The sequence below is a fragment of the Prunus mume genome, linkage group LG2 (assembly GCF_029339155.1).
Source record: "Prunus mume cultivar Tortuosa linkage group LG2, ASM2933915v1, whole genome shotgun sequence".
In the NCBI taxonomy this organism is placed as follows: domain Eukaryota; kingdom Viridiplantae; phylum Streptophyta; class Magnoliopsida; order Rosales; family Rosaceae; genus Prunus; species Prunus mume.
The window spans coordinates 27,130,968-27,141,663 of NC_142699.1; the positions used below are offsets into that span (position 1 = coordinate 27,130,968).

Consider the following 10,696-nt stretch of genomic DNA (forward strand, 5'->3'; position numbering starts at 1 on the left):
TTCATTGCTCCAGTGGATCTGATTGGGATGTTGGTTGGTGAAATTAGGCAGATAATGTGGATGTATCGTAAGAGAGTTGAACCAATTAAATCTAGTTCCTCTATTCCACTGAAAGTTCTCAGTTAATCTAAATCAAAAACAAAGTCCATCACTAATTCAAGTGTAATATCACATGAGAGATTATGATAACAATATTTTCAAGAAAATTACCTGCAATGACTTCGCCAACTCAGAATCTTTCAACCCATGAATTCCTCGCTCTAGCAGAACTCCGAACAATTCACCCTTCAAAGTACCGGGACGTAAACCATACTTCACCATAAGGCTCGTTTCCTAGATAACAGAAGATTCAATTTGAAAAACCAAATTTCACATTTATAGATAGGTTTATGCAACAACAGATAAAGCTTATTAATTGTAGAATACAAATAAAACCACCATAAGAAAGTAGATAAAGGATCCTGCGCATGTCTAGTCCTTAAAGCAAATAATTCATGAGACAAGCGGAAAACATATGCTCAACAGATGTTATTTAGGAATGCACGATAATGCCAACAAACAAAACTGAAGAAACTATTTCCTTTAACATTCAATCACTACATGTTATATGTAAAAAACCTAAAATTTCTGATTTTGGTCCTTAAGTATGGAAAATGAATCTATCCAACTGGGGCTCTGCCTCAAGGTAGAAACAGATTATTCGGGGTAATGACAGATCTTAAATGACTATTGCCAATAAGGCTTTGAATGCTCAAGGTTTTGGGGGATGGACACATATTATTGGGCATCTATAGCACTTAACTTGCAGAATACGGATGTGTTGATAATTAAATACATTTACTAGAGAGGAAATGGAGCTTAGAAAAATCAATTGCAACTATGGGAGTTAAATTAGAAGACCTTGCTAAGGGCATCCCTTCGCATTGCCCCTTGCTTTGAACCAAAACCAGCGGCAACCAGTACTTGATGCAGTTTAGCGATCCCTTCCAGAATTCCAGAGTGGGTTCTTGATTTTCAACCTGCCAAATAATTTGATAAAGATGCTTAGTTATTGAGTACTTCCATTCGATGTTTTCATAAAAATATGAAAAAACAATTGATTTAAGAGATGAGCAAAAAAAGTCTCAAATGTTTGACAAAAATAAGTATCTCTAATCAACTATACAACAAAAAGCAAGTGGATCTTCTAAAAGTGCATATGGATGGAGTACTAATAGTCTGATTATGATTTTGTTCAGAAAATTTCTTGTCGCCTACGAGTATCTATCAGACATTCTGGAATGGACACCTTCTCTGTAGTCACACCTAACTTTTGATTATTAGCTGATATCTTCTTTCCTATATTCTTTAAATGTGTCTGATATCATTTTGCTACTTTCAGCTGTATTTAACTTCCCTGTAAAGAAACATGTCAACAGTCTTATAGATTGCATTCACTTTTTGTTACCAACAAAGTTCCAAACATATGAGCCTTTAGAAAACTGCTGTGACATAGATGTGCCCAAATGAAATGGTCAATATGACTATACAACATTATCATAAGTTAAATGAACTGTAAATGTCTGTGATCTGCACAATTATATGCTGTTTGTTCATAACTCACCGAGTGAATAAATGCAAGAAAATTGCATGATTTGCTCGCTCAAATGAGGTATGTAGATCCACAGCCAAGCTCGGCTTCAACATTAGATAGAAGAAGCTTCAGAAGGGCCACATGAATTTTCCAAGTAGCAAGGAATCCTAAAACGCATTTTACGAAACAAAGATGTTGAGCAAGTGGAAGACACAATAAATCCGATGTTGGATAAAAGATAAGATATAACCTTGTCCTGAAATGCTTGGGCAAACTCATCAATAGTTAAGGAGCTTATATCTACCTACCATAACGGCATAAGTATAAAGGAAATGGAAAACCTGCCCAAGAAAGTCAACCCAGAATATATTTGAGTACGATAACTAAACAAAATGTAGCAATCTGAACTGATGACCCCCCGACACATTTGTTAAAAAAAAAAAAAAAAAACCTGCAGCAATCTAGAGTGGTGCTTTAACACTGCACATCTTTTCACTCGCCAGTTTCCGTAAGGAATCTTAAAGTTGACAAGATAATAATAAATTCCTACACTCGGTACGAACTACACAAAAGAGAGTTACAACTTACAAGTAGATTCCAATATCAAATTTAGACCACATTCCATATATCTCTAGTACTTGATATATCTTTTTCTTGAGTATATCATAGTTTGCATATCATCTCTGCAAGAACAACCTATGACTTCAATCTATGCAATGAGAGCGTCGATGAAAAAGATTGGTAAGAGTAATGAGAGACCATTAGGCAGTGTTAGCGAAAAAATTATTCCAAGCTTTTATAGGTCGTATAATCATGAATAATAAAACAGACCTCATAAATAAGAAAAAGCAAATGCAAATAGATGGAGTGTATGACATCTTTCACAAACGATGTCCTATATTTGCAAAAGAACTTAACAAAATCAGGCCACAAACAGTTTGCAATTCATATACCTTGAACAGTTTCTTGACAATCTCTGGAGAAGAATCCCAAGGTTGCATATCGAATGGATGCTTCATCTTCACAGCATTTGGAGGAAACTTGGCCAGAAAATCTGAAATCCCAAAAATTCCTTATCCACAGCTCAAAATACTATACATGCAGACACGCATATTACAGCATTTCATTTTAGAGTGGAAAATTTGTTCCGTTCTTCCTTCAAACCAACCATTGCAAAGTGAACAGGCATGATCTCCATTAGTAGTAAAATGATCAGAGCACCCAAGTGCATTTGGCCATCCTTGTAATTCTCTCAGCTCCAGTTTTTCATCATCCACAAGCATTGCAATCTTATCCGAGTGTTCTTGGGAACCTGCTCCTTCCAAAGCAAGTTCACATTTTTCTTTGCTTGGCAGAGTCTGATTCTCATTGTTAGATTCCACCTTGCATCCAAAAGCAAAATGAATGTTGCTAAATCTGCTAACTTAAACCATATATTTGCAAGAACAATTTTTTTCACTTACCTCTCTTCTTTTGAAGAAATGTTTCCTCTTTTCTTGTACCTTATTTCGTAGCCGTCCCTGTTTCTATAAAGGCAACAAAAGTCAGACAACTTTCTAAAGATAACCACTCAAATCGACCTTTAAGATGATTATCCCAAAAGACTTTCTCACATATCTGCAAGCAATACAGACTAAATCACATTTTTGTTGTTGCAATCTTCTGTTCCAAGTTACTAGTTTTCGCGATACACAAGTTAGCAAAACCCATGTCAACAGGAAAATCTCTAGCATCAGGATTGGTTGCCCGCCAGACCGTCATCAAGCCTTTTCCAAATCGGGGTTTTTATTTTATAAAAACAGAGTATAGCCGCTATACTACGGCTTTTATTATAATTGTTTAAAACAATTCGTATAGCCGCGCGGCTATACTATTTTTGACACGTGGCAGAATGGGTGCTAATATAAATAGTATAGCTGCTCGGCTATACACGTGCTTTTTAAATAAAACGAGTATAGCCGGACGGCTATACTACGGTTTTTATTATTTTAAAATAGTATAGCCGTGCGGCTATACAATTTTGGATACGAGGCACTAGAGGGTATTTCTATAAATAGTATAGTCGCCTGGCTATACTCTCGATATTTTTTTATACTCTTCACATGAGACACCATTACCATTTTCAGTTGACCAATAGTTTATGGAAGAGTTCCATTAAAATGATTTTCAGAAATGCTTGCCTCTTCTAGGAATGACAGATTTCCCAAGGACACAGGAATTGGACCTGATATAGAATTACTCAAAAGGGTAAGGAGGCGTAAATGTCTGAAATTTCCCAGCTGAAAAATAATTTGTTGACAGCTTCAGTGACTCCATTTGACCTGAACTACAGCTTGACAAGCTTCCCAATATTTTTGATACGCTTCCATTGAAATAGTTCCTGGACAGATCAAGAACCGTCAACTTACAAAGATTTCCCAATGAGTTTGGGATTTTCCCTTTAAGTTGATTAGCAGACAAGTCAAGACTGACAATGGCTGTCAAGTCTCCAATGGAACTTGAAATTTCACCTCGCAAGAGATTCAAATAAACGGACAGGGACTCAAGATTGGTACAAGTGCACAACCATTGAGGTATGGTACCCCAGATGATGTTCAACCTGAGATTAAGAACTTCAAGCCTTGTCATATTTGCAACACCAACTGGTATTTGATTGAGTTCACAACTGGACATATGCAACTCTACCAACATAGAGGGGAGTGTGTTTGTCACCTGAAACCAATCAGATGCTTTGCTAAGATCTACACGACTCATGTCCAGGTTCTGCAAGCTCGAAAGACCAGAAAGCCATTGGAGATTTTCAACCTTCATCCAGTAGTAGCTTTTACTCCGGAGTCCTAAAGAGCGTAGACTCGAGAGATTTCCCAATTGATGTGGAATTATTCCAGCGAACTTTGAGTCTGAGAGGTTAAGATATCTTAAACTTCTAAGAGAACCTAAGAAGCTAGGAATCTGTATTCCTCCAAAATCATTGTTGCTTAGATCCAAGTAGCTCAGATGCTTTAAATTTAGTTTACCTTGCCACCCAAAGAGTTTTCTTGATACAAACTGTAATTCAGATACTCATCTGAATAATAATTCCCACGGTGCAGCTCACGAACATGACCGGTTAGATTGTCGCAGACATCTCCAGTCTAATTGCAACAATCTCCCTCACCAACCCAAGATAAAAGCCTATTTGAAGGATCCTTAAGATCTTGCTTGAACATTAGAAGTGCTTGTCTCTCATTTTGTTTACAAGGCACACCCAAATTTCCTTTGTGTAAGCTAATGGTAGTAATGGTTGCAATGCTTAGAAATCTGAAAAATGAAACAATTTTCATGGCTTTGTCCATGAGGTTATATCATAATAGGCGATGTGTGTGAGCAATATAACTCATTTAGAATGGTGCAATATATACGCATGCTACTACATTAGAGCTGAGAGTGAAGGTCCAAACTCAATATTTTTTTCAAAATCATTTTCGAAAAATGGTGAACAAAGTCTCGAGTATGTAGACTAGTAATATGTTATGGGTTTATCCAGAGAAAGAAGATAGAAAAAAAATAGAAAAGGAAGTGTAGGATGACTTTCACATTTATAGATAACAGAAGATTCAATTTGAAAAACCAAATTTCACATTTATAGATAGGTTTATGCAACAACAAATAAAGCTTATTAAACATTCCTGAAACCAATGACAATAAAAGAAGCATTCTTTGAGATTTTGGACCAAAGAACATTGTGCATATAAAGATGAGGCAAGTCAAAAAGGAAATTTGGCGGGATAAATTCTCTTTTGTAGGGGTAGATATATTTTTCTTGAGACAATTATAAATTTGGCTCCGTTGCTTGATCTTGAAATTTTCAGCTCATCAAAGCCATCCTACATCGAAGATAACGTTAGAATTCTGATCCTTGAGAGCTCCAGATCCAAAATTCACCAAAAGTTTATCCTAAATTCAAAAATTCAAAAAAAAAAACAAACAATGAACTCCTTGTCACATGCAATTTCATTTTGTGACCTCATCAAATTCATAATTTGACCCCAAAAACAAATTCATTTCCAAGTTTCGCAAAAAACTGAAAACGAAAAATTGAAATCAATTTTTTAAAAGTTTTCCAATTTCAAATTTTTTATGTCAGTTTTTTTAAATTTAAAAAGAAAATGAAAACTGAAATAATCAGCTCTACATTTGTCAAATATAGGAGATGAGAAACTCCTATCATTGTTGCTACTACTTGCCATCATATTTTTTTGAGTTTGAAAGTTAGGGTTTCAAAGAAATAAATACCAAATAGTTGAACATAGAAAATACTCCCAGCTTAGTTTATCAGACTATGCTTTGATACCATGTTGCAATTTTTTGGTAATACAAGTAGCAAATCACTCAAAAGATTAATATCTTCTAATATGATTAAGGACTGAAGATAGTCTCTAATACATTAAGGGATTTTTTCACTGTTTTTAATATCCGTGCCTAACGGAAAATTAAGTAAATACGTTTTCCCAATATATGAGTATTGATGTCCATTCATTTAAAATACGGATGCTAATAAGGGATTGATTTAATACAAATTTATAAATAAACTCAATCCTAGACATGTATTTATAAAAAAACTCAAGCACTATTTAAACATAGAAACACACCCAAAATCAACCCCAAAGTCAAGTTTTTGGGTGTGTTTATAAATGGGTTTTGAGTGTGTGTAATGATGGGTTTTGGGTGTGTTTATATGTTTAAATAGTGCTTGAGTTTTTTTATAATTTCAACCCCCATTTTGGGTGTTTTAGTGAAACTCCCTTGATTTAACCATGTTCGTGCCAAAAAGCAGTTTTTATTGCCCAAATTTCTAGTAGTGATAAGAGAGAGAATTTTGTTATTAGATCTCAGAGGTCTAGCTTCAGATAGAAGTTCCAAACTTGTTTTTCAATTACTGATTCATTAACATTAGAGAGCCACTCTCTCTACAAAATATCTATTATAAGGCTCTTTAAAGCCCACTTGCTGGTTAGCTTATCAACCAATGATCACATGGCACCTATGTGGCCTCCTAATAGGCTTACAAACAAAAACAACAATTTAAAAGTTTCTACCAAAAGTAGCTGGAGCTTACGCTCGAGCTGTTTTTAGTAGAGAGTTACAACAAGGGCATTACACTAAGTTTAACACCAACCAATTACAGGATCACCATCAACGAGACAAAGGCTCCCCTTACAGATAGTTGTTGCTGCGTAATCACTGGGCAGATGACCAATTTCAACTTGTTTGGCTTTCTTTTTCTCCAAATCAAACCAAAAAAGCCTATTGTCGCTACTCCTCATAAGAACCGTTTCACCATTCTTTGAGAACTCCAAAGGTGTGCCATAAATACATTCCCAAATAAATTCTGAAGGCACATCTGTCAGGTCAATAGAACAAAGCAGGGTCCCAGATTCTCTCACTCCATATTCCTTCATAATCCAAAAATCATTTCGGTCTGTTCCTCTCAGTAACACAAGTCCATAAAAATCCACCCGAGACCTCTAAATCCATCGTACGAATATCGTCACTTCTATGGGGAGGGGTTGGAAACTCACGACATTTCTCACCGGCAAGATCAAGGCTGACAATTATGTAACCATCCACATCTATTTGGCCACGCATCAGCCAACACAGAGCACCATTCACAAACAATATACGATTTGGATCAAATGCAAAGACATCGCAAAGGATGTTTTGGATTGGTTTCCACGAGTTACATTTTAGGGCTATAAATTTGAACTTTAAGAGTCTGGGCATCCACTATATTAGACAAACAATATGGGTAGAATATTTTTCAGGTTGTATTTCATTCTCCAAAAGAATGTATTTATGGTACAATGATGTAACCCTAGTAGGGTCAAACTATGAAATAAGATAAAATCTTAATTACACAATATTTGTATAAAAAGAAAGAAATATAATCCTAATAAACTAGGAAATAAATATCCTAATTAAGCTAGGATCTCACTAACACTCCCCCTCAAGTTGGAGCAAAGATGTCATGCATGCCCAACTTGTCAAGCGAGTTGAGAAAGACCGTAGTAGACACAGCTTTCGTAAGAACATCTGCCAGTTGATACTCGGATGATATAAACGGAAAAGAAATAATTTCAGCATCCAACTTCTCTTTAACAAAATGTCGATCAACCTCCACGTGTTTTGTACGATCATGTTGCACAGGATTATGCTCAATTTCAATTGCAGCAGACTTCTGCAGCTTACACACAACACCCTCCTTAGAAGTTACATGAATACCAAGATGGATATCCATGTAAATCTCCTCATTGAGGTCACCATGTAGAAACGCATTTTTTGACATCAAATTGTAATAAGGGCCAGTCGTGGTTAGCAGCCAGGGACAATAGTATATGCACAATATTGAGCTTTGCCACTGGAGCAAAGGTCTCCAAATAATCCACTCCATAGGTCTGAGTATAACCCTTTGCAAAGGAACTAAACCCCATGCTTTATTCTTGTTCAATGCATCCATTTCAACATTCATGGCATCCATCCATTTGGGGTTAGATAAAGCATCCTGCAGCTTAGTTGGCACACATACACTAGATAATTGACACAAATATGATGCATATGACTTAAACAAATGATGAGTTGACACATAATGGCTAATTGGATATTTAGACTTGGTATGTATATCAGGAGAATATTGTACTTTAGGTTTCCCACGAGTGGTTCATGGGGGTAACTGATAAGTTAACATAGACAGATCATTAGAAATTACCTTACTTGATTCACTATCACGAGTAGATTGGGGCACTAGTATGATAGATGAGAGTATTGCATCGAACTCATCCATTCAAAAATCACTGCCATTATTTTCATATACAAGCGATTGGTCACTTGCTTGATGTGATCAGTCGATTCGACATTGAGAGCACCTGCTTTATCTCCAGATATGGGCAACCAATCAAGTTCCAAAGGGCAATCGGTCGTTTCTTCATAAAGACCACAAGTTTCATCTTCGGATATGGGCGACCGGTCACTTGCTTGGTCGACAAGTCATTTTCTTCCTGAGAGCAGTATCTTCAAACACATCATTCTCCAATCCAAGACTCTCCAATTCACTCATCATCTCCCCCTGAATTGGAGAGGAGGGAGAGACATAATAGGACACTTCTTCATAGAAAGTCACGTCCAAAGTAACATGCAGCTTCTGGGTAGGTGGATGATAACACTTATAACACTTATGAGTAGAAGAGTAACCAATAAAAACACATCGCATAGCACAAGAATCAAGTTTACTCCGTTGATGAGAGTAGACATAAACATAGGCACACACCCAAAAACTTTAGGAGGCAACTTGGAGACTGAGACAAGGGAAACATGGTTACCAAACACATCATGTGGAGTCTTGAAATCAAGAACCTGGCTAGGAGTACGATTAATCAAATAGGCAGCAGATAAAACGGCGCATGCCCCCAAAGATGATGTGGAGCAGGCATGTCAACATAAGGGACGAGCAACTTCAAGTGGCTGCTATTCTTGCATTCAGACACACCATTCTGCCGAGGAGTAAATGGGGTTGCCATTCGGTGAATAACACCTTGAGCATGGAAGAAAGATGCCAAAGTGTTAATCACATATTCGCCTTCATTATCAGTCCGAAATACTTTGACCCAAACATGAAACTGAGTAGACATCATAGTACAGAACTCTGGAAGGATGGAAGCAACATCATGTTTATTTTTCAGCAAGAAAACCCAAGTGAGTCGGGTACAATCATTAATAAATGTGACTAACGAAGAAATCCATTCGAATTAATGCGAGCCGGACTCCACACATCATAATGCACTAAATCAAAAGACTTTGTAGCTTTACTGTCACTCAAAGGAAATAGAGTGCGATGACTCTTGGCCACAATACATGTCTCAAACTTAAAACTAGACTTATCACAAGAGCGGAATAAAGATGGAAACAGACGCTTAAGGTAGCCAAATGACAGGTGTTCCAAGCGACGATGTCATAACCAAATTTGTTGTTTGTCTTTGACGCTGCAACTTTGAACAGTATTAACGACACGATCACGTACTGGTGCAGAAGGCAATGTCAAATAATATAACCCCCTTATCCGTTTACCATGCTCAATCGTCTCGTGAGTCTTGAGATCCTAAAAAAGCAATACGTATGATAGAAAATAGCAGAAGCATTAAATGTATCAAGTAATCGACCAACAGATAACAAGTTACAATGGTTATTGGGAACTAGTAGCATACGAGATAAGGACAGAGTAGGGTAGAGAGAGATTGTGCCCTCACCAATAATTGGAGAGGGCAAGCCATTAGCACTAGTTATGTATGGGTCATGGGTGTTACTACACAACTCATCAAAAAAATTAGCATCATAAGTCATATGATCAGAAACACCAGTGTCAATTATCCAAGTATTAGAGCTAGTACCTGGAATAAAATCAGAAACACACAAATTTATAAAGGCAGCAACAACAACACTAACAATGGAGTTATCACCCATGATTTCAGCGAAACTTAACAGATCAAGGCAGAGTATACAAGCGAAACACAACGGAGGCACAAATACGGCACATGCATGAACACAGCAGAGTACACATAGGAACATAGCGGATGCACAAATACGGCAGATACACGAAGATAGGAATGATAAACGAGCACAGTAGAGGCACGGACACTACAACACAACACACAAACCCAGGAGGGCACACAATGCACAGGTAGAGAACAAATATGGGGATAAAACACGGGTGGGCATAACACACAGGTTACCAGAAAAGTTGGCTCTAATACCAAGTCAAACAATATGGGTAGAATATTTTTTATGTTGTATTTCATTCTTCAAAATAAGGTATTTATAGTACAAGAATGTAACCCTAGTAGAGTCAAACTAGGAAACAAGATAAAATCCTAATTACACAATATCTGTACAAAATGAAAGAAATATAATCCTAATAAACTAGGAAATAAATATTCTAATTATGCTAGGATCTCGCTAACAAAAAAAACTCCATTAGTCCCACAATTTTATAGTCATCTTTAGTTGAATCATACCCGAAACCATAGTAGGCACCTCATAGTTTCATCTCTTATGAACCAAATGATTGCTCCAGCTCAAAGGTTGGGACGTGTT

The 10,696-nt window shown here is 36.7% G+C and overlaps 2 pseudogenes; both read right to left on the minus strand.

The window, feature by feature from the left end:
• LOC148919937 (homeobox-DDT domain protein RLT3-like) overlaps nt 1–3,349 on the minus strand; it is a 77,710-nt pseudogene extending 74,361 nt beyond the window's left edge.
• A 362-nt stretch (nt 3,350–3,711) lies between these two features.
• Nucleotides 3,712–4,908, minus strand: LOC148919942 (receptor-like protein EIX1; annotated as a pseudogene).
• Nucleotides 4,909–10,696: the final 5,788 nt, after the last annotated feature.